The sequence below is a fragment of the Acomys russatus genome, chromosome 7 (assembly GCF_903995435.1).
Source record: "Acomys russatus chromosome 7, mAcoRus1.1, whole genome shotgun sequence".
Classification (NCBI taxonomy): domain Eukaryota; kingdom Metazoa; phylum Chordata; class Mammalia; order Rodentia; family Muridae; genus Acomys; species Acomys russatus.
Genome location: NC_067143.1, coordinates 45,024,361 through 45,046,587, shown reverse-complemented (window position 1 = coordinate 45,046,587; position 22,227 = coordinate 45,024,361). Strand labels below are relative to the sequence as shown.

Here is a 22,227-nt window from a genome sequence, read left to right as displayed (position 1 = left end):
CAGGTTGATGGCCACAGCCAGAGAACTTGTGACTTGAGCCATGTCTTGGCTCTAACCTCCTGACCTCAGATCCTCTCTCCATATCACAGCAGCCCACACTACAGAACATGAGAGCACAGGAAAGCCTGAGGGAGACTGTGCAACACTCGCAGTCCATCAACATGCTGACAGTTGGGTTTCAGTGTTCCATCAAGCCACATGTCAGAACTTTCTAGATGCGCGGCTTGCCTCCAAACCTGGCTAGGAAAACATTCCCTGACTAGATAGCAGGCCCATCGAGGATGTTTTGTTTTGTTTTGTTTTTTGAAATAGGGTTTCTCTCTGTAGCCCTGGCTGTCCTGGAGCTCTCTCTGTAGACCGAGCTGGCCTTGAACTCAGAGATCTGCCTGCCTCTGCCTACCAAGTGCTCGGATTAAAGGCATGCGCCACCAATGCCCAGCTCCTTCAAGGATCCTGATAAGGAAGAAGAGCCAAAGGACGAAAAGTGCTGAGAGCTCCAAGTGGTCCAGCCAGAATCTTGTTCGAGGTCTCTGAGGTCAAGCAGACAAGGCCTCTTAGGAACTAAAAGATAAAATCTGGAGAATACATGGAAATTACGCTTGGTTGAAGAACCATTACACCTACCTCAGCTCAGTAAGTGTTCTCTCAGAGGATTTATATGAGCTAATTATAAGACACTAATTGGCAAATACTAACTAGGGAAGACAAAAAAAGAAAGATATTAATGATCTAGTAAGAGCAATAAATCCATGGGCGCTGGTGACCTACCACCTCAGAAGATAACACAGAAAACTGGAGAAACAATCCTTTCCCTTCAGTGAGTTAGAGAACATCAAGAAGTTGTGTCCTGTGACTACCATTGCTCTCCTAGACTCCGTGAATAAAAGGGGATGCATGGTTTGGCTCACTTCCTTGAGAAACACGAAGTTGAGGTCCCCGAATAAGCACAGAGTAGAACAAACACTTTGTCAAACTCGGCCTTCAAGTACTGCTCAGTCTCCTGTTAGCTGTGACCTCTGTGAGCCTCGGTTTCTGTGCCTGTAAGGAGAGGAATGCAACTACCTTACAGGCCTGGGGGCAATAAAATAAAATTGTGCATGTAAAGAAAGAGTATAGCATGGGGCCTGGACAGATGCTTCAGTGGTTAAAAGCACTTGTTGCTCTTGCAAAGGACCCAGGTTCAGTTCTCAACACCCACATCAGGCAGCTCACAACCAGTTGTTAACTCCGGTCCCAAGGCATCCAACACTTTCATTTAGCCTCTATTGGCTCCAGTACAAACTTACATGAACTCACACACACACACACACACACAAATAAATAAATAAGCAAACTAAGCAGGGCAGGAGAAGTTGCTCAGCAATTAAGAGCACTTGCTGCTCTTTCAGAGGCCCTGAGGTTCCATTCCCAGCATCCACATGGAAGCTGACAGCTGTCTAGAACTCCAGTCAGGGGCTCTAGCACCCTCTTCTGGCCTCCATGGGCCACAGACACACATGGGCTGTACTTATGTACATTCAGGCAAAGCACTCAGACACATAAAATAAAAACTAAATAAATAAATAAAATAAAACTTTTAAAAATAAGTAAAAAAAAAAGTAAGTAAATATTTTTTAAAAATATTATAACACAGTGCCTGGTTTGCAGCTACTTAGTAAATGCTAGATACTCACTATTCCCCGCCCGTAGCATTCACTTTATTCCTTTGGTATTATAATTCCAATACTCAGTAATTCTTAGTACTTCACCAGTCCCCAGTATGAAAGGATCATGCATTCTACCCAGTATCTTGGGCATTGCATTAACTTTCATGAAACACAACCATCTGTGACTTTAGTTGTGAGCATCTCAAATAACTCCGTGCCCTTGGGCCTTTTATCAATCTGCTCCATGCTTCCTAAACCCTTTTAAAAATAATTTAATTACCGGATATCTCTTTCAATTCTATAATCCTTCTCCAATATAAAAGAAACACTTCAAGGATACTGCTCTTTGTGTATGCATGTGTGTGTGTGTGTGTGCGCGCGCGCGTGCGTGTATGCGAGTGACAAAGTCTCTCACTGAAGCTGCAGGGATCTGCTTACCCACTGAGCCATCTCTGCACCCCCAAATTCAACCAGACAACACAAGATAAAAGGGAGTTCAGAGTTTAACAAAGCTTATTAAATAGGTACTACTTTTGTTTGTTTGTTTTTTGAGACAGGGTTTCTATGTGTAGCCTGGGCTGTCATGGACTCACTTTGTAGACCAGGCTGGCCTCAAACTCAGAGATCTGCCTGCCTCTGCCTCCCTGAGTGCTGGGATTACAGACGTGTGCCACCCTGCCTGGCTGCTACTATTTTATGATAAGAACAACAAGAAGGGTGAGGTTTTGTAGCCTCTCATGTCACCCCACCTATGTGGGGTCATTTCTTCAAAACATCCTCCTATCCAAAAAAGGGTCTGGTGCCCCTCCTCTGTGTCGCAGGCCCGGTGTATACACCATTGGTGGACCCATGACCAAACTGTGTAATGTGTCTCTTTTGCTAGCCTCAAAATGCCTTAGAGGCAAGGTCCTGCCAAATCTCAATTGCTACTGTCTATGGTAGCTGGAAGTATAACAGCTATTAGTGTTATGTGGTGATGGGATTAGTGGTGATGGGACACAGACATTCAAACCATAGTGCCCTTTACCATATGGTAGAAAGCAGTCAGTGAGAGCAGGAGAAACTAGAAACCATCTGTTCTAGGACAGATCATCTGTTCGCTGGTGTGGAAACTGAGTCTCAAAGATGGCAGGTAACTCAATCCAAGCTGCCCTCAAAAGCAGTAAGATGACAAGTGGTGGCAGTCACCTGCCATTGTGACAGAGTTGAAAGACAGCCATTAACTCACACTTAGCCCAGAGAGAGGCTGTGTAGTGTACCAGATGCCTGGGCTCCAGGTACCATCCTGTTTCCACCACCTGCCAGACATGTGACTTCTAGCAAGTTACTTCATCTGAGTCATAATTCCTGTACCTGTTAACTGGGCTATTAATAACTCCAGGGTTGTTGGGGTTACTAAATCTGCCGACATACATAAAGTGCCTAGCAAAACAAACGGTTACCGCATGAGTCAGGAGAGAGTGCCTGTCCAGCATAACACAGCTTCACAAAACTGCTTTAGACTTTGCTTTTAAGTCTCTGCCAACCTGGAAGGTGGCAAGGTTATCTAATCAGAGGCACACAATTGGAGATACCTCCTTAATGGAGTTAGGTCCTTTGAACCCCTATTCTGATCTACCCAATGGACTGGACATTCTCCACAGTTATGTGGAGAGCGGGGACTGACTCTAATATGAACTCTGGTGCTCCGTATTTGACCACCTCCCCTTAGTGGGGAGGCCTGATGGCACTCAAAGAATAAGCAGCCTACCAAGATGAGACTTGATAGCCTATAACCATATAGTCCGGGGGAGGAGGTCCTCCTCGGACTTAGACCTAGGGGAGGGGGAAAGGGTGAAAAAGGGAGGAAGGGAGAAATGAGAGGATACAAATGATGGGATAACAACTGAGTTGTAATCTGAATAAATTAATTAAAATTACAATTTTAAAAAAAGACCTGTTTTTTTAAAAAAATTGAGTTAGGTCCTAAAGCTGCTCTTCAGCTTCATCTCTTACAACCCTACTCACTGTTCCCTTCATCTGAGTTGTCACCCCTACTGTCCTCCTGTCACATGAAAACTACCTGTCCTCTATCCATGCTTACCCTGTCATAGGGTATGATGGATTGAATAAGAAATGTTCCCCGGGGGCTCAGACATCTGAACACTTGGTCCCCAGTTAGAAGTGCTGTTGGGAGAGGTTTAGGGGGTGTAGCCTTTAGGGGATGCAGCCTTGCTGGAGGAAGTGTAGTTCATTCTCGGCTTCATGCTTGCAGGAAAGGATGTGTGCTCTCAGCATTTTGCCCCAGCTGCCACTCTTCCTGCTGCCTGCTGTCCCTGACACTGGGACTCTAACCCTCTGGTACCCTAAGCCAAAGCAAACACTTTCTTGGTTATGGTGTTCTAGCACAGTAAGAGAAAAGTGACATACACAGGAGGAGGGTGGCATATCTAACCCATGTGACCTCATCAGTCCTTCCTTGTCTCAATGGTCACTTTCCACTACACAGGGAAGAGTCCTACAGTCAGCATGTCTGTGTCCCCTCCAAAATTCACGATGAGACTGCAGACCAGGTGCAGAGAGTGTTAAGAGTATTAACGACTAATTCAGCTCTCATAAATGCACTCGTGACCTAGAAACGTATATAAAGGGGATGGAGAGATGGCTCAGTAACAAAGAGCACTTAATTGCTCTTGCAGAGGACCCAGGTTCAGGCTCCAGCGCCCATGCCAGGCAGCTCACAGTCACATGTAGCTCCAGCTCCAGGGGATCAGACCCTGTCTTCTGGCATCTTTGGGCAACTGAACTCATACACACACATACCCAGCAGGCACCTTACACTCGCAGTCACACACACACACACACACACACACACACACAGAGAGAGAGAGAGAGAGAGAGAGAGAGAGAGAGAGAGAGAGAATTTTTAAAAAATAATAATAAATAAGTCTTTTTTTAAAGCCTCTGAAGGGCAGGCTCGCCCTCATGGCATATGAAGACACAGAAATATATATCATCCTGAAAGGAGCCACCAGCAGATGCCTGCCAGCGCCTTACCTTGCCCTCCCAGCCTGCAGTGCCCATAGACATAAGCTTTTATTGTGAGGTGTGGTGACATACATTTGTAATCCCAGCCCTTGGAGGCTGAGGCAGAAAGAATGCTACAAGTTTGTAATCTACTTGGGCTACATCATTCTGGGCCAACCTGAGCTACACAGCAAGGCCCTGTCTCAAAAAGAAAATAATGATAACAATAATAATATTTTTAGACAGGGTTTCTCATTGCAGCTCTGACTGTCTTGGAACTTGATCTATAGACCAGGCTGGGCTTAAACTCAGATTTCTGACAGCCTCTGCCTCTCAAGTGTTGGGATTAAAGACATGCACCACCACCACATGCCATTATATTTTTCAGAAGATCACATTAAAGAAATTTTTATTGTTTGTAAATGTCTCAGTCTCAGTCAATTTGCTATATCAGATCAAATGTGCCAAGAGAAAGTGTATCATCTGTTTTTTTAAAGATTTATTTATGATGTATAGAGTGCTCTGCCTGCATGTACACCTGCACGCCAGAAGAGGGCATCAGATCACATTATAGATGGTTGTGAGCCACCATGTGGTTGCTGGGAATTGAACTCAGGACCTCTGGAAGACTGTCAGTGCTCTTAACCTGTGAGCCATCTCTCCAGCCCTTTGTCTTTGTTTTTGTGTTTTTTAAGTAGGTACTCCCAGTCTAAAATGTATCATTTTAGAAATCAGTATAATCAGTCATTTGACTAGTAAAAAGCAGATCTAGTAACAGAAATCAAGACTTTGAAGTGATTTCACGCATTCCACTGAAGCGCTCAACATTAAGCTTCCTCTTAAGATTTTTGTCACCAAAAAAAGCCATAATTTGTGCAGTCAGTACAGTGCTTGGAATATCATAACATTTTTAAATGTAGTCAACATTATAAAATTATAAACATGGCTTATTGCCCCATACAACCATTTCTTAGCCATAACTAGGAAAGAAAAAAGTAGACAAATTTTTTGTAGTAACATTCAAAACAGAATTAAGTGCTGCAGAATTAGCACTGGATCCAGCATGACATCACTGAATTTGTAATCGTAAGTTACACAATTATAGCTCTATCTCAGCATGGCAGGGGCAGAGGCAGATGGATCTCTATTAGTTTAAGGTTAGCCTGGTCTATAGAAGAAGTTTCAGGTAAGCCAAGGAAGGCTACATCATGCATCATGAAACTCTCTTTCAAAATAAAACAAAAAACCTAACATCTCCAGAAGATGGAGACTTCACCACCTTAAAGAGAAATGCTTAAGTACTACACTATAGATTGTCTAAGCATCTGGTCTGTCCAAAATCTCACAAATATTTTCAGGTTTTATTCTTTTAACTTTTATTTTATGTGCGTGGGTGTTTGCCTGCACATATCTGGCGCCTATATAGATCACAAATAGGCATCCTAAGCTGGAGTGACAGATGACTATGAATTACTGTATGGGTGCTGAGGACCAAGCCCAGATCCTCTGGAAGAATAGCCAGTCTCTTAACTACTGAGCTCTCTCTCTCCATCCCTCTCATAAATATTTTTAATAAGGACTATTTGAGAGTCTGTGCTTCTTTTTGGTACATGAGCTAAATCTGTTTTAAATTTATTACATGTATTTACTGAATATATGTATTTGTTTGTGGGGTGTGTGTGTGTGTGTGTGTGTGTGTGTGTGTGTGTGTGTGTGTAGATACACATCTGCCATGGTGCACATTTAGAGACCAGAGAACAATCTGCAGGAGCAGGTTCTCTCTGTCTACCACGTAGGTCTCAAGGATGGATGGCAGGCTGGCAGCTAGTGTCCTTACCCTCAGAGCCATCTCACCAAAATTGAATCATCACATATAGGGGCTTGGAGAAGAGACAAAAAAGAAAAAATTATTTCAGATAGACATATTTCTTTCCATCTTTCTCAAAAGCTTAGTTCCCCACTTCACTCCCAGTTCCTCAAGAATAAAAATTTCTTCTGAGGTCTTGAATTTTCCAACTAGTGGCATTCTTGCCAAGGTTAACTTCTGTTTTGTTTTGTTTTGTTGGTTTTGGTTTTTCGCGAAAGGGTTTCTCTATGTAACAGTCCTGACTGTCCTGGACTTGCTTTGTAGACCAGGCTGTCCTCAAACTCACAGAGATCCACCTGCCTCTGCCTCCTGAGTGCTAGGTTTAAAAGCATGAATCACCACTACCCAGCTCCTAGAATTTTAACTCCTAGAAAGCAAAATTATTGAATCGTGACCAGAAAAGCTTATTCAGCTTTCTTTTGTTTGCCAAAACAATTAAAATTTGGCATGGCTAATTAAACTTGCTCTCTAAGATAAAATCTGGAACCTCTGTGTGTGTGGGAAAGAGAAAAAGAAAAGTCGGATGCACAAATGCTAGTACTGGCCCCAAATTTGCCCAAATGGCAGAGGTGACCATTAACGACAACTTTCCTGAGATAATCAGACTTCCATGTAAAGGGAACAGGAGACTAAGATGATTGCTTCCTACAGTGGCCACTAATGTGATTTTGTGTATGTAAAAGCTTTTCAAGTAGATGGATTTATAAATAAAGGAGAATTTCTGTCAGCCCATGCATCCCAATTTATTTGTTCGGTTGGTTTTGGTTTTGAGACAGCATTTCTCTGTGTAGCTTTAGCTGTCCTAGAACTTGCTCTATAGACCAGACTTGCCTTGAACTTACAAAGATTTAACTGCCTCTGTCTCCAGATTGCTAGGACTAAAGGCATGTGCCACCATTGCCCAGCCTATTTATTTTTAATGAATGATTTGTTTTTTTACAACAGGGCTTGCTATATAGCCCTAGATGGTTTGAACCTTGATATATAGATCAGGCTGGCCTTCAAACTCACAGAGCCCAGGCTGCCTCTGCCTCCAGAGTGCTAGGATTAAAGACGTGTGCAATATTGTCATCATACGCCATAGGTAAATTTTTTTGGTAAAAATTTTTAAGATGTATTTTTATTATTTCTCTCTTTCTCCATACATACATACATATATGTATGTAAGCTTTTAAGAAAGATGGAAAGAAATATGTCTATCTGAAATAATTCTTTTTTGTCTCACACAAACACACACACACATACACACACACACACACACACACACACACGGGTCGGGGGGGAGATGCATGCAGAGGTCAGAGGCACTGATGCCTTCTGGGGCCAAAGTTACAGCAGTCCAGAAAGAAGTACTGTGAATCCTCCAGATGTGAACCCTTCTCTCTTAACTGCTGACCGATCTCTTCACCCCCAAGCACAGCTTTATGTCTAAGAGTGACCACTAGCCTTGCTCATCAGAGGATGTCCAAAATAGCCCAGGTCGCAGGCACCATCCTGAGCCCTGAGTCCGGTCGATCCTCACAACGGCATTAACACTAAGGAGTTGCCTCCCCTTCCTCCAATGTTAATCCTTTTCACCTCAAATTAATCCCAATCTTACCAAAAAATGTCAAGTCGGTTACTAAGAATTTACATAGAGACTTCACCCAAGTTACTCAAACGTTAATAGCATTTTACCACATTTTCCAAATTACTCAAATGTTAATAACAGCTTACCACGTTGCCCTTGTCATTTTTTCTCCCACAGATACTGCTTTACCTCTAAATATGTAGTATTTCCTTAAAGGCCAGGAATATTCTCTCTTATTTCCACAGCATAATTATCAAAATCAGGAAATTAATATTGACCCTTAAGCCAATCCAGTTTCAACTCTTAATTGATTTTTACCCACTGTGCAAATAGCATTCATTATGGCAATAATGGATTATATCAATAGACAAAAGAAGAGAATTCCTTTGATCAGAGAACTAATTAAGGACCATGAGTTGCATTTAGTTTCAATTTGTCCTCAGTGTCTCTTAATTTAGAAGCATTCCAGTCTTTCACACTCCGCCGTATTTTGTGAGATAGGTCTTTCACAGAACCGGAAGGCCCTGTTTCAGCCCCGACCAGCAAGGCCCAAACATCTACCTGTCTCTGCCCTCCAGCACTTGTGATGTCGTGCATACAAAACCACATCCAATTTAAGTGGGTGCGGAAGCTCCAAACTCAGGTCCTTGGCTTGCACAGCAAGGCCTCCTACCCCCTGAGCCATCTCCCTAGGCTCCTGCGCTTACATGTGGGGTTGGGATCCCACAAAGTGGTAGTATGTTTCTCTCAGAAATCTATGTGCCTCAGACTGGAGAGGTGGCTCAGGGGTTAAGAGCACTGACGGCTATTCCTAGAGGACCCAGGTTTAATTCCCAGCACCCACGTGGCAGCTCACAACTGTATGCAGCTCCAAGATCTAACGGCCCCACACAGACATACATGCAGGCAAAACATCAATGCACATAAAATAAAAATAAATAATTTATTAAAAGAAAAAAAAAACTACTTGCCTCGTTGTTGACATTAATTTTGATCCTTTAGTAAAAGGGTATCGGCTATGTTTCTCTACCGTAAAGTTTTCCCCCTTTATAACCATCTGTGAGGAGATGCTGAGTCAGGCATCCGCTGTCATAAATAGCGAGAAGTTTAGAGAAAATAGGACTTGTCCAATGTCCTAAGGCTTAAAGACGCCAAAACGTAAACGTGAAGTCTTCTGTAAGCTCCCATACTGAGGTTTCTCCTAAGGGCCCCTCTGTTTGCCACACCAGCCACCAGGACTAAAGCAGCCCCGGCTAACCCTTACCCTGTGCACTGGAAGCTCACTGAAGGACCTCATGGCCATAGTCTTAAGATCTACCATGATCACGGTCACACTGTCTCTAGGGCTGTTAAGCTGTAAGGCATCCTGAGGGCAGCCCTTTAGACCGGAAGGAAGCCTCTGCACTCTGGGCAATGAATGTGGGTGTGTGTTGGAGGAAGGAAAGCCAGGGCACACTAAAAAGCCTCACAGGAAACTGTGTGTGCATTTGCACAACCCAGCCTTGAAATGATCTCTCACACCCTGACTCTTCAACTAGCTGGCTGAAGCTTTTCTTTCTGAGTTCCTATTTCTTCCCTTTTTTGTTTGTTTGTTTGTTCGTTCGAGACAGGGTTTCTCTATGTTATCTTAGCTGTCTTGGACTCTCTTTGTAGACCAGGCTGACTTCAGACTCACAGTGATCTACCTGCCTCTGCCTCCCGAGTGCTGGGATTAAAGATGTGCATGCCGGGCTTAAACCTCCCCACTCTTTTTTTTTTTTTTTTTTTTTTTTTTTTTTTTTTTTTTTTCGGTTTTTTGAGACACCCGGCCTTAAAAAAATTTTTTTAATGAGCTGGGCAGTGATGGCACACACTTTTAATCCCAGCACTTAGCAGGCAGATCTCTGTGAATTTGGGACCAGCCTGGTCTATAAAGCGAGTCCAGAGCAGCCAAGGCTACATAGAGAAACCCTGTCTCGAAAAAAACCAATAATAATGATAGTAATAATAATAATTATCAAAACATATATCCACTCAAAAAATGTAAATACATGTTAACAGCAGTATTACTCAAAGTGGTCAAAAAGTATAAGCAACTCAAATATCCATAATACGATAAATGGACCCATGAAGTATAGGATGGCCACACAATGGAATGTTTCTGATAATAAAAACTTATGTGGCACTGATACAAAGCACACAATGGATGAACTTTGAAAACATTATGTTAATGAAAAAAGTCATTCACATAAGACCACACATGGTATAATTCTATGTATAATAAGTGAATGAAATAGGTAAATCTTTAAAGGTTGAAAGTATAATAGAGGTTGCCTTGAGCTGGGCTGGTAGGGGTTTGGAAAATAGCAAATAATTGCTAAGGCGCAAAAAGCTTTTTTGGTGATTAAAATTTCCCAAATTTGATTGTCGTAAAGTTTTTGTGGTGATTAAAATATCCTAAAGTTGATTATACAACTTGACCAAAATGCTTTAAAAAAAAAAAAAAACATGTTAAATTGTATATTTAAATGGGCAATTTGGGTGATATATGTTAACTACAAATCAACAGAGCTACTTTAAAAATCAATACTATGTACTGTACACTTGGTATGGTAGCTCCAGCCTGTAGAATCTCAGGATTCAGAACACTAGATAGAAGAATTTCTTTAAGTGTGAGGCCACCCTGGGCTACATTATGAGTTACAGACTAGCCTGGGCTACAGAGTGAGGCCCTGTCACACATACACACAAAAAAATGATACACATATATCGAAAAATCTCAGTACACATGTATACAATATACCATCCCCAATCCACGAAGTGTCTATTACTTCCTTTCTACCAGTAACCATAGTATTTTTTTTCATAGCCATCCAAGGTTCCTTTGTGAAAACTCAAAATATTCTTATCCCTCACAAAATATATTCCACATTTTCTTCTGTCGCTTAATCTATATCCTTAGAGAACATCTTAACTCTTGTTTGTAGCTTTAAAACTTTCCCCTTGTGTAAAGATGTCCAGTCCCCTGCTGTGGCACATTTGCAATCATTTTCTATCAGCAAGATGCTGCAATGATTGCACTTTATCTTTTATGTTGGTTTCAACAGATTGCATTCTGTTCCTACACAGCAGGGACTTCGTGTGGAGTGGCAGGAACCGTTTTAGAGTTAGAATAGCGTTTGCAACTGGTCTCTCGCGTTACCTAGATGGCTAGGCTCACACTGTGAGTCACTTGTAGCTGCTAAGACTTAGTATCCTTACTTTCGTGAGCATCCTGCCTGCTGTGTCACAAGCTTTTAAGGACAAATAAGATAGGTTCTTGTAGGTTATATCTGAGACAAAGTGCGTATCAGAAAGCAGAATTCTGGAGAAATGAGAAGAAGTCTATTAGTGGATTGTAATCCATTGGCGGGCAGCCAATAGGCGTATAAGAAATGGGATTTTGAAATGGCAGGGAAGGACTGGAAGCTAACTGACTATATGATAAACATAGGATGAGGGAGTTTAGAAAATATTAGATGAGGGGAATAATGGGAAAATGGGGGGGGGAGGAATGGGAGGATACAAGGGATGGAATAAACATTGAGATGTAACAAGAATAAATTAATAAAAAAAAACTGCAAAAAAAAAAAAAAAAAGAAAAAGAAAATATTAGATGAAAGTTGTTGAGGGGCTGGAGAGATGGCTCAGTGGGTAAAAGCACTGCCTGCTCTTCCAAAGCACTCGGGTTCAATTCCCAGCACCCACATGGCAGCTCACAACTGTCTGTTAACTCCAAGATCTAACACCCCCACACCAATGCACATAAATTAAAATTAAATAAAAATATTAAAAAAAAAAAGAAAGAAAGTTGTTGAGAAGCAGGATATTCACATAACCTCAAGACACCCCCCCCCATAAGTCATTTAAATATGATGCCCCTTCAGTGGGAAGGCCTGAACACAGGCTCAACTCTCAAATCACCAATGAATGATCTGACGAACTGACCCTCACATCCCTAAGATGCAAAGGGGGGGTGGGGTGGAGGAGGCGAGGGTACAGCATCACCAACAGAAGATTCCAGCCACAAATCTTTAATCCAAGCTTAATAATGAGAACATGACCAGAAAATCCCAAATCCAGCCTAAAGAACAACAAACTTAAGACGGTCAAAGATCTCAGCACCAGACAAGACAGATATTTATGGTACGCTAAAGGCAAACAGCTAAAAGGACACAGTTATTTTGTGTAAATCATACCTGACTAAATTTTGGATCAAACATCTGTTTATAGAAAGATTATTAGGGAGAGAGCTCAATTGGTAATGTGCTTGCTGTGGAAGCATGAGGGAACGAGTTCGAATCCTCAGCATCCATGTTTTTTTAAGCTGAGCTTAGCCAGGCATGGTGGCGCGAGGCAGAGACAGGTGGCTCTCTGTGAATTCGAGTCTAGCCTGGTCTACAGAACAATTCCAGGACAGCCAGGGCTCCACAAAGGAAACCCTGTCTCAAAAAAACTAAACAGACAAACAAACCCGAATGAATAAGCTGAAGCTGGGTTCAAAGGCACATGCGCCAAAAGGGAGACCAAGAGGATCCTGGAACTCCTCAGCCAGACAGCGTAAAGAAGCTTCAAGTTTATTAAAACACTGAGTCTCAAAGGATAAGCATGGGAGGGATTAAGAAAGGTATCAGACATTAACCTTTGTCCTCCAAACACATATACACACATATGCAAACACACACTGCACACACACATATACAAAAAGTTAGTAAATCGCTAGAATGGTAGAGGAAGTTGGGAAAGCACTGCTACAACATAACATCACATAACACTTTTGGTTTTTTTCAAGACAGGGTTTCTCTGGGTAGCCTTGGCTGGCTGTCCTGGAACTTACTCTGTAGACCAGGCTGACCTCAAACTCAGAGATCCACCTGCCTCTGCCTCCTTGAGTGCTGGAATTAAAGGCCTGCACAGCCACCAGCACCACCCTGCTGGTTTTGGTTTTTGGGTGGTGATGGTGGTGTTTGGGTTTTCTTAAAACAAAGTCTCACCATGTAGCTCTAGGTCTACCTCTACCCCATCCCACCCCCCACCCCCCTACTTCCCCCCTACCCCCCACCCACCACCCCCCACCACCCCCGCCCAAATGCTGAGATAAAAAGTGTGCAGCACCATGCCCTGCCTTAAGGTCTGGGTGGTGCACACCTTTAATCTCTGCACTCCAGACGCAATGGCAGGCATATCTGTGAGTTCAAGGCCAACCTGGTGTACAAAGTGAGACTGTCCCAGGAAAACAAAAAGGCAGAACCAAAACAAACAAGCACACAAACAAACAAACAAACAGCAACAACAACAAAAAGGTGTGAGCATATGCATAGAGTAAGCAAATGAATTCTGATAAAAGGAACATAAAAGGTTATAAATTTTTCAAAATAAGTTGGGGAAGGAAGAATCAAGTAAAACCTATCACCCTCCTGGAACCCAGCTAACGTTGGCACAGTGTGACTGATAGTAGCACGGACACAGTCACCAGCCAGCTAGTTCTGCCTCCGGGAAGCCTAGGCTTTCAGTCAAAAAGCAAAGCAAACAGGAAACAGCTGGACAAGTTGAGACCTCAGGCTCCAGAATACTTCCAAAGACTCCTCATCGCCATCATCATCCATGTTGTTTTAGCTAGCTTAACTCCAAGTAACAGAAAAGTTCCCTTGGACCCCTCCCACAGGCTGTCTTTAATAAGTCTACATTTGTTCTTGGGGGTAAAAAAAAAAAAAAAAAAAAAAATTACTTAACCTCGCAGAGACTTGTTCCCTTAATTACATATAAAAAAGAAAATGGAGCGAAAATCTGTAGCACATGGGCCAGTGAGATAGCTCAGCAGGAGAAAGTGCGTGCTAACCTGAGAGAGTCGGAGGCCCGGGTTCCCATGTGGTAGGAGAAAATAATCTGACTCCCAGAAGCTGTCCTCTGGTATACATACACATCATCAATCAATTAACACTATTTAAACATTTTTTTTTTTACCTGCACAGGATTGAAAGAAAGAGATAGCATGCAGAATACATCTTCACAGACCATCTACTTTTGAAGACCCTACTTAAAAAAAAATCTGACCCTTATAGAATAAAGTTGTTTCTCTATCAAAACACCCAGCACAGGACCTTGGACTTAACTTAGGCACCTGTCTGGTTGACAGAATAGAAAACACTTTATGAGAGCAAGAAGAACCTGCTAAAAAACACTATTGGAACTACAAGGAAGATGGATATGAACCGGCTTAGTAAGAGGCGCCAGCACCTTACAGACAGCATGTAGTTATGTAGTTATGTGCATGGAAATTTGTCAGAGCTATTTTACACACGCCGTAGTTAGGTTTTTGTTGCTGTGATAAAACACTGACCAAATCGAGCTTGGGAGAAGAAAGGCAAGGCAGGAGCAGGAGCCATGGGGCCAGAAACTTAGAAAAACAAGGAGTGCAGCTTGCTGACTAATTCCAAGCTCAGATTCAGCTTGCTTGCTTGCTACCTTTCTTTCTTTCTTTTTCTGAGACAGGGTTTCTCTGTGTAGCCTTGGCTGTCCTGGACTCGCTTCGTACACCAGGCTGGCCTCGACCTCACAGAGATTCACCTGCCTCTGCCTCTGCCTCTGCCTCCTGAGTGGTGGGATTAAAGGCCTGCACCACTGTGCCCGGCTCAGCTATCTTTGCTATTCCTCCCAGGAACACTTGCCTAGGGGTGGTGCTACCCACAGTGGCCAGGGCCCTCCCACATTAATCAATCAAGAAAATGTCCCACAAATGTGCCCTCCAGTTTTCCTCCTGGAAACAACGTTTAACAACACCACCTAATGGATACACTAGTATCTACACATCCAATAAGAATTTCTGTTTGGTTTGGTTTGGTTTTCCAGACAGGGTTTATCTCAACTCTTTTAACGGGAGCTAGCCTTGAACTCAGAGATCTGCCTGCCTCTGCCTGCTGAGTGCTGGGATTAAAGGCGTGCGGGATCTTAATGGCCACCTAATGTGCACCTCCCATTCAAATTTCCTCAAGTGTTTTCCTTTGTTTTTAGGGCTTCACTCAAAGATTACAAGCTGCTTTGTTGTCTTATCCCTTTAACCTCTCTTAATGTTTACCTTTCATTCTATTCCATGATTCATTCACAATGCTCTGAAGATCACAATTTACATTTGTTTAACTATTCCCTCATGATAAGATGCACATCAGACATTTCTGGCAGAGGCTGATTCCAGCACCTCAGTGCTGAGGATGTGAACTACAGCTGGTCTCATTACACCATTTCTCACTTGTCACTAGGAGTACTAATAGGCCATCACCCAGTAAATGAAACATTGAAAATTATCAATAAATGTTTAAAGTCGCTTCCATTGGGCTGCACAGATGGCTCAGTAACTAAGAGCACTTGCCATTGCACAGGATCTGGGTTCAGTTCCCAAAACCCACATGGTAACTCATAACCATCGACAACTCCAGTTTTAAGGGATCGGATATGCACCAGGCATACATGTGGTACACTCATGTGTGTACATATATGTGATACATGCATGTTGTCAAAACAGTCACACATATAAAATAAAATAAATCTTAAAGAAAAAAATTTAAGGCCCCCATGAACACCAGTTATATCAGGCTTCTGACCAGATGCTTAAAATATATTCTCAGGCTTAAAGAGGTGGCTCAGTACTTAAGAGTATTGCTACTTTCATAGAAGACCCAGGTTCGGTTCAGTTCCCTGCACCCACATGTGGTTCATAACCATCTGTAACATCTTTCAGGGGCTCTAACATCCTCTGCTGGCCTCTGAGGTCACTATACAAACACAAACACACACACACACACACACACACACACACACACACACACGTGTACAAATACGATAAATAAATAAATCTGAAAATAGAATCTCCTTTAATCCTCACAACCATCCTCCTAGGAAACACGTTCAAAGAGTTAAAGTATTTGTCCAAGAACACACATACTGAATGGTAAGAGACCTCATGGGTCCTGCCTTTCTGATGACCTTCAAAGCACCCTTATATTATAGATTTAGTCCCCAATAGTGAAAGAAAGAAAAAGAATCCCAAGTTTCCAGACGTTAGATTCCAGTGGGAAGGAACCTGAAAATAAGTTATCTGTAGATCACATAAAATTCCTCTTCACCTGGAAATGTTTACTGAATCCTGGCCACATTTCCACAACAGCCAAGAAAAGACAGCAATGACTTCCTAAGTAATTATAACACTGAGATGTTTTGTCTTTTGCCCCTCCTGTGCAATAATAAAATAAGAGGGGAAGATACATTAGAGAATTTTACATGCAGTTATAGATCTTTCCTACAGAAAAACAGTGTCAGGAGTTTACCCAATTGTGTTTATTTTGTGTACGTGTGACTTTGCTTACCTGTAAAATTCAAAAAGTCCAGAACTGGAGAGATGGCTCAAAGGTTAAGAGCACTGGCTACTCTTCCGAAGGCCCTGAGTTCAATTCCCAGCAACCACATGGTGGCTCACAACCATATAATGAGATCTGGTGTCCTCTTCTGGCACACAGACCTACATGTAGGCAGAGCACTATATACATACGACATAAAATTTTTCAAAAAGTCCATCGACTTAGGGACTACTATGGGCATCAGAACGATTTTTTATAAACTAACTTGAATTTAGGAAGTTGAGCCCCAAAAGAAACCAGAACAGAAACACTTCTGAATTTCCCTAAAACTTATCCATAAACCACTTCAAGGACTATACATTTGATGTTACATTATCACTAATTGCTTTTTCTTTTTCTTTTCTTTTCTTTCTTTCTGTTTTTTTTTTTTTTTTTTCCAGACAAGGTTTCTCTGTGTAGCCCCCTCTGTCCTGGACTCACTTTGCAGACCAGTCTGGCCTCGAACTCACAGCCATCTGCCTTCCTCTGCCTCCCAAGCCCTGGGACTAAAGGCATGTGCCACCACACCCAGCTTAATTGCATCTTCCCATATGTTGAAATTTTCCTTTATTTCCAAAGTATCCTTAGAGACCTAGGCTAGCCTGTCCAGTTAACAAACATGCAGAGTCCCCAATTTGTGCAATGCCTGGGAACCTCCTCTCTAGAACTGTTCCTTGTCTTCATTTTTATAGCTAAAGGCTGTGGGCCGCATCATTACCTCCAAGACTGGGTGCCTCCTGTGTGGCTGCGCTGTCCTACGACTGCTATCTACCCCCTCCCCACTTGCTCTCGTGTCTTTCTCTCTTTAGAGAAGTTTCTTGAAAGCAAACGCTATCTCACTGGGTGTTGCATTCCTAGCACAGTGCACATACATCTGGACATTAGTATACTGTGGTGGAATAAACCCATTTTATAGATAAGAAAACTAAACCTTGAAAATGAATATGCTGTTGCCAATATTATACATTAAATATGAGTAGTGTCCCGTCCTAGCCTCACTAGAGCCCTCTTCCTTAGACTACAATGGCACACCCTACAGAGCCATAGGAACAACCCTAGGAACCTCAAGTTCAACATAACCTCTAGTCCTCTCCCCCTTTTCTTGAACAAACAAAGTCAAGTGTCTAATCAGCTTTCTCTTTTTTTTTCTTTTTTTTTTTTTCAGCTTTCTCTTTCTCTGTAAAAGTCATCAGGTTTGCTTCAAAAGGAAAAACACAAATCATGTTCTCCTTTTTCTTCTTATTCTCTCATCTAATAAATCAACACATTTAGACAACGATAATTTTCAAGCTTAGTGTCTCTCCAGTCTCCACCAAGAGCCAACATCATCACCTATCTCCTAGTCTCCCGAAATGACCTACTATCCCACCTCCACGGACTCAACTTGTCCCAGCTGTCTTCTAATTTCCTCTCTATCTTTTAAACATGTCTGACATTTATTATTGGAGTGTGTGTGTGCGTGCGCGCGTCTGTGTATGTCTGCGTGTGTGTGTGTGTGTGTGTGTGTGTGTGTGTGTGTCTGTGTGTCTGTGTGTGTGTGTGTGTGTGTGTGTGTGTGTGTGTGTGTGTGTCCTACACATCAGCACACATGGAAATCAGAAGTCAGTCTTCTCTTCCCACTATCGATTCTAGGGCCTGAACTCCAGTCCCCAGGCTTATGCCCAAAGGCCCATCTCACTAATGCTCGGGTGTTTTAAGATATAATTCCATATATGACATTCGTCTAGCTAATTAAAGCACTTTTCTACCAAATTCACCTTGTCATTCAAAACTGCCCAGACTCCAACCTCTCCCATGTCTTCCAGTTCCTTTGTTCTACTCTGTCTACGCACCACTCTTTGTATGCTGAATATGTATTTCCTTCCGCCTAAAGCCCTATTGGCTCTACTCTAAGCAACTCCCATTGTCACCCCAAATTATTCCCTGATCACTCATACTTGAGTGCCACTTCCTATAGGAAACCTTCCTTGATTGCCCCAGAAAAGGGAACAGAGTCATATTGTACTTTCATCCCACCTTACAAACCTCTGGGAAGAAGTGTATATCACACTTGGAATAATTCAATCAGGGGAGGGGGAACAGGCGAACAACATTTCTCTTCATAGAGGTACCAAGGTGCTTATCACACAATACCTGCTCGATTGCCATTTGCTCTCAGAATAAGTTTCAGGCTTTATCATGGAGGAGTATAGTGAAAAGCCAGGCCAACCAAGAAGCAAGGGCTGGCGCCCCTTCGCAGATGTGCAAGCTGAGGCAGGATGAAATTTACAGCTCTTGAAAGTCATAAGGACAGCCGTGGTGGATCCAAAATTAATCCTCCATTCATCTCACTTCTCCTTACTAACCCTCCCCCCCCTATTCCCGTACCCACCCAGTGTGTGAGGAAGCCTTGCAGAAGGAAATTAACTCAAGCTGGTACAAAAGAAGCCTCATCCACTTATCACAGAGGCTGACTTCAAATGGACAGTGGACCTTAAATACCTGGTTAAGTAAAGAGGAGATACAGCTGCCACCACACCCAGCTCCAGGAGAGCAGCTAACTTGTGTCCTCCACAAAAAGACAAAATGGCAGGGACTTCAATTACCTTCAGAATCACAAGCCAGCAGTCTGCCTGCCTGAAGTGGTTACCAGCATTCGCTAATTGTTTTCCCTCTGGAAATAGGGATAAGAAACAAAAATACCAAATGAAGGGGAAGCTACTTAAGACTACTTCCTTGGAATTATGAGGGCATTTTGTGTAAAGCATTAAAAAAAAAATTGCTAAACCATGGGGACTTTTTGGCAGGTGCCACGGAAAAGAAAACTAAAAGAGCTCCAACGCTGCGCTCACTGTCCATGTGCTCTGGGCCCAGGTTATGTCTGCCATGAAAACCACAGTCCCAGCCCTGGATCAGGCTCACCGGTGTCATCCTGCCAAGCACAGACTCCAAGGAAAATAAATGCCAGAACCTCTTCAAAGAAGAGTCTGAATAAAGATGCTCACAGAGCCTACACCCTCCAACTGCAGGGTTCCTTCAAGGAGAGGAGGATGAAGATGTGGAGGGCGGTGTACAGAGCTTAGAAAGTGACTTAGAAAAAGAGATGGGATACCGACCTGACACTGAGGGAAAAAACAGTCCTTACTACAAATAGACAAGGAAAAAAAATGGAATCTGAAGAGATAGGAAACAGAGAGAAAGAAAAGGCATTGAGGAGAAGGGCAGAGTGTCACCATAAAAATACAGAAAGAAGCAAATACAGACTGTTGATGTTTCCCCAAATCTAAATGCTACACATTGCACCCCCAATAAACCCCTCCACTTACATAGCCCATACAATGGACTGTCCTTTGCATTCAGTAGCAGGAAGCGTTGAACAAACTGTCACCCAGCTGCAACTTTGGAGACCTAAGCATCTAAATTAAAAATGTATAAAATCGATTCATGACTTTTCCCCCCAAAGCCTGGCTCAGCTATGACAAGCTTTAGCATTTTGGAGTTGAGCAAATACTCTGGCATTTCTCCTTCTTCTGACATTCCTAGAGGGGGTGTGGTTGACCCTAAGTCCATTCATTTCCCAAGGTTGTATATCTCTCAGCTAAGACTGGCCCCATCTGTTCCGGAGCCAGCCAGCTGTTTATCTCAAAGGAACATATTTGTTGCAGTGTTCATCCCAGTGACTCTGTAAAGAGGAGAGCCAGCGTCCTGTCGCCTGCCTTGTTAAATGTGTCAGTTCATTGAAAAGCAAAATTCAAGCGAAATGCACACGACCATGCTCCGTGGTTTCCCTGGCCAGGCTCGCTGTTCTTGGATACCTTTCAGAGTGATGGCCAGTAAAAGGTGGCAGCACGTCTAACTTTTCCTTTCCCTAAAGTGTTAAAAAAAAAAAAAAAAAAAAAAGTGCCCAGGTTCCCTAATTGATTCCGTCTACAAACCTACAAACCGTTATTTGTGAGTGGAGACTAAGCCTCGGAAACGGCAGCTTGTTACAGCACCACTGTAAGTGGCAAGAGCCTACTGCGATGTAATTTAAAACACGCACACAAGCACAAATCTATCAGTTCCACTTCCAAACAATCCTGAATCCCGCAGTCGGGAGAACACAAAAATAAAAAACGCTTAACAAAAATGCCGCTTATAGCAGTCTAAGAGAATCTTCCCTAAACACGTGAGATATTTCTGACCGGCACAGAGTGCACCATTAAAGGACACTGTCGCCTCAAATCATCGGCGGGGGGGGGGGGGGGGGAAGCGAGACAAATGACACAGACGTAAAACATGAAATAAAGCCCTACGAAACTTAAGCGACTCAAGAGTAACATGCTCATCTTAAAAATAGTGTGTGCTAGTCCAAGCGACACAAATGTTCTAAAGTACGGCCACATTAAATCACTGTCTCCATTTCTCCCAACACATCACCCTTTCTCACTCAAATCTCAGCACTGGAGCCGCGGCATGACAGGACTGCAGTCTGCCACCTTTGCCCTCCTCATGTTTTCCAACTGTACTTCCCAACATCCTTCCCAGCCCAGCCCCCTCTCCCAGCCTCAGAAAGGGTAAGGGGGGGGGGGGTGGCTGAGGCGAGAAAATTGGCAGATACCAGTCCCTTGGCGGGGGCAGGTTGCAAGAGTTGTTCTTTGCAGTGACCCAAATTGCACAGAGCGATTTAGCCCTTAGCAGCGCCAGTGAGAACCTCCCAAATCCATACACCCCCGCCCCGTTCCCGGCCCCATCTTCTTAAAAGAAAGCCTTGAGAACTAAGCGGGAGGAATAACTTGGGAGAACAATTTGAATAAATCCACTTCAACTCACCTGGTTTGGGATTTTTCTCCCCACCCCAGGCATAAACAGAAATGATAACGAATGAGTCACGCACGCAAGGGAAGGTGCTGCGTTGTCCTAAGTCCAAAGACTGGAGTCAGTCCCTGCCCTGGTCCTGCTGCTACTCAAGGATCAGCTGGAGCGAGCGGCAATAGCGAGCCCAGCAGCAGCAGCAGCAGCAGCAGCAGCAACAGCAGCAGCGGGAGGGGGGGTGGATAGACCGTAGCACAATGAATGCAGTGGGGTTTTTGCAATGACATCATCCCTCTGTCCGAGCGGCCCCAATAGCCATGCTCCAGAGCTGTGCATTCTGGGATCTGTAGTCCTCTGAAGTCCGAGAGGGACGCAGAGACCACAGCCGGAACTACAATGCCCAGGATGCTCCGGTTGGAGCGCCCAGAGAGGGACTGGACCGGCCGCCATGTTGTTAGCTCAGGAGCTACGGCGGGCCGAGGATTCGGGTGGGCTCGTGGTGCTGAGAGGTGGCGTGATGAGAATGGTGAGGCGGGGACGTAGGGGTTGATAGCCTCGTGCACCGGCTAGGGATGATGGACGGAGGCTACACTGAGTAGTCGGACCTGAGATGACACCGCGAGTCGGAGTGAGCCTCAACCCGCAGAGGTTGCACAGGGCCTCGCTAGCCGGGGACACAGGGCGTAAGTAGCCTTACTGCTGAGCGTGGAGGACCCCTTAGGCTTCCTAGCCGTGCTATCTGGGCAGATGTCTCTGTTATAATGTAGGGACTCGGTACGCATGCCTCGCGCCTGTAGAACGAAAAGCCCGCTTGCACCCTATGAGTGGAGCTAAACCTAGGTTATTTTTTGTCTTACTGTTTTCCTCCATCCCTCACGCTCCCTCTCTCAGGTGTTGGACAGTTGCCCCCACCACTGAATTTTCATACGGTCGTGATTTGCGAAGGGCATCAAACCA

At 43.6% G+C, this 22,227-nt stretch overlaps 1 protein-coding gene across 1 annotated transcript in view; it reads right to left on the bottom strand.

Moving 5' to 3' along the window:
• Positions 1-21,488, bottom strand: part of Rab30 (RAB30, member RAS oncogene family) — an 88,025-nt gene extending 66,537 nt beyond the window's left edge. Inside the window, exon 1 of the mRNA XM_051148951.1 lies at positions 21,289-21,488. The gene's annotated coding sequence lies outside the window, so the exon portion shown is untranslated. The remainder of the gene's footprint in view (positions 1-21,288) is intronic.
• Positions 21,489-22,227: the final 739 nt, after the last annotated feature.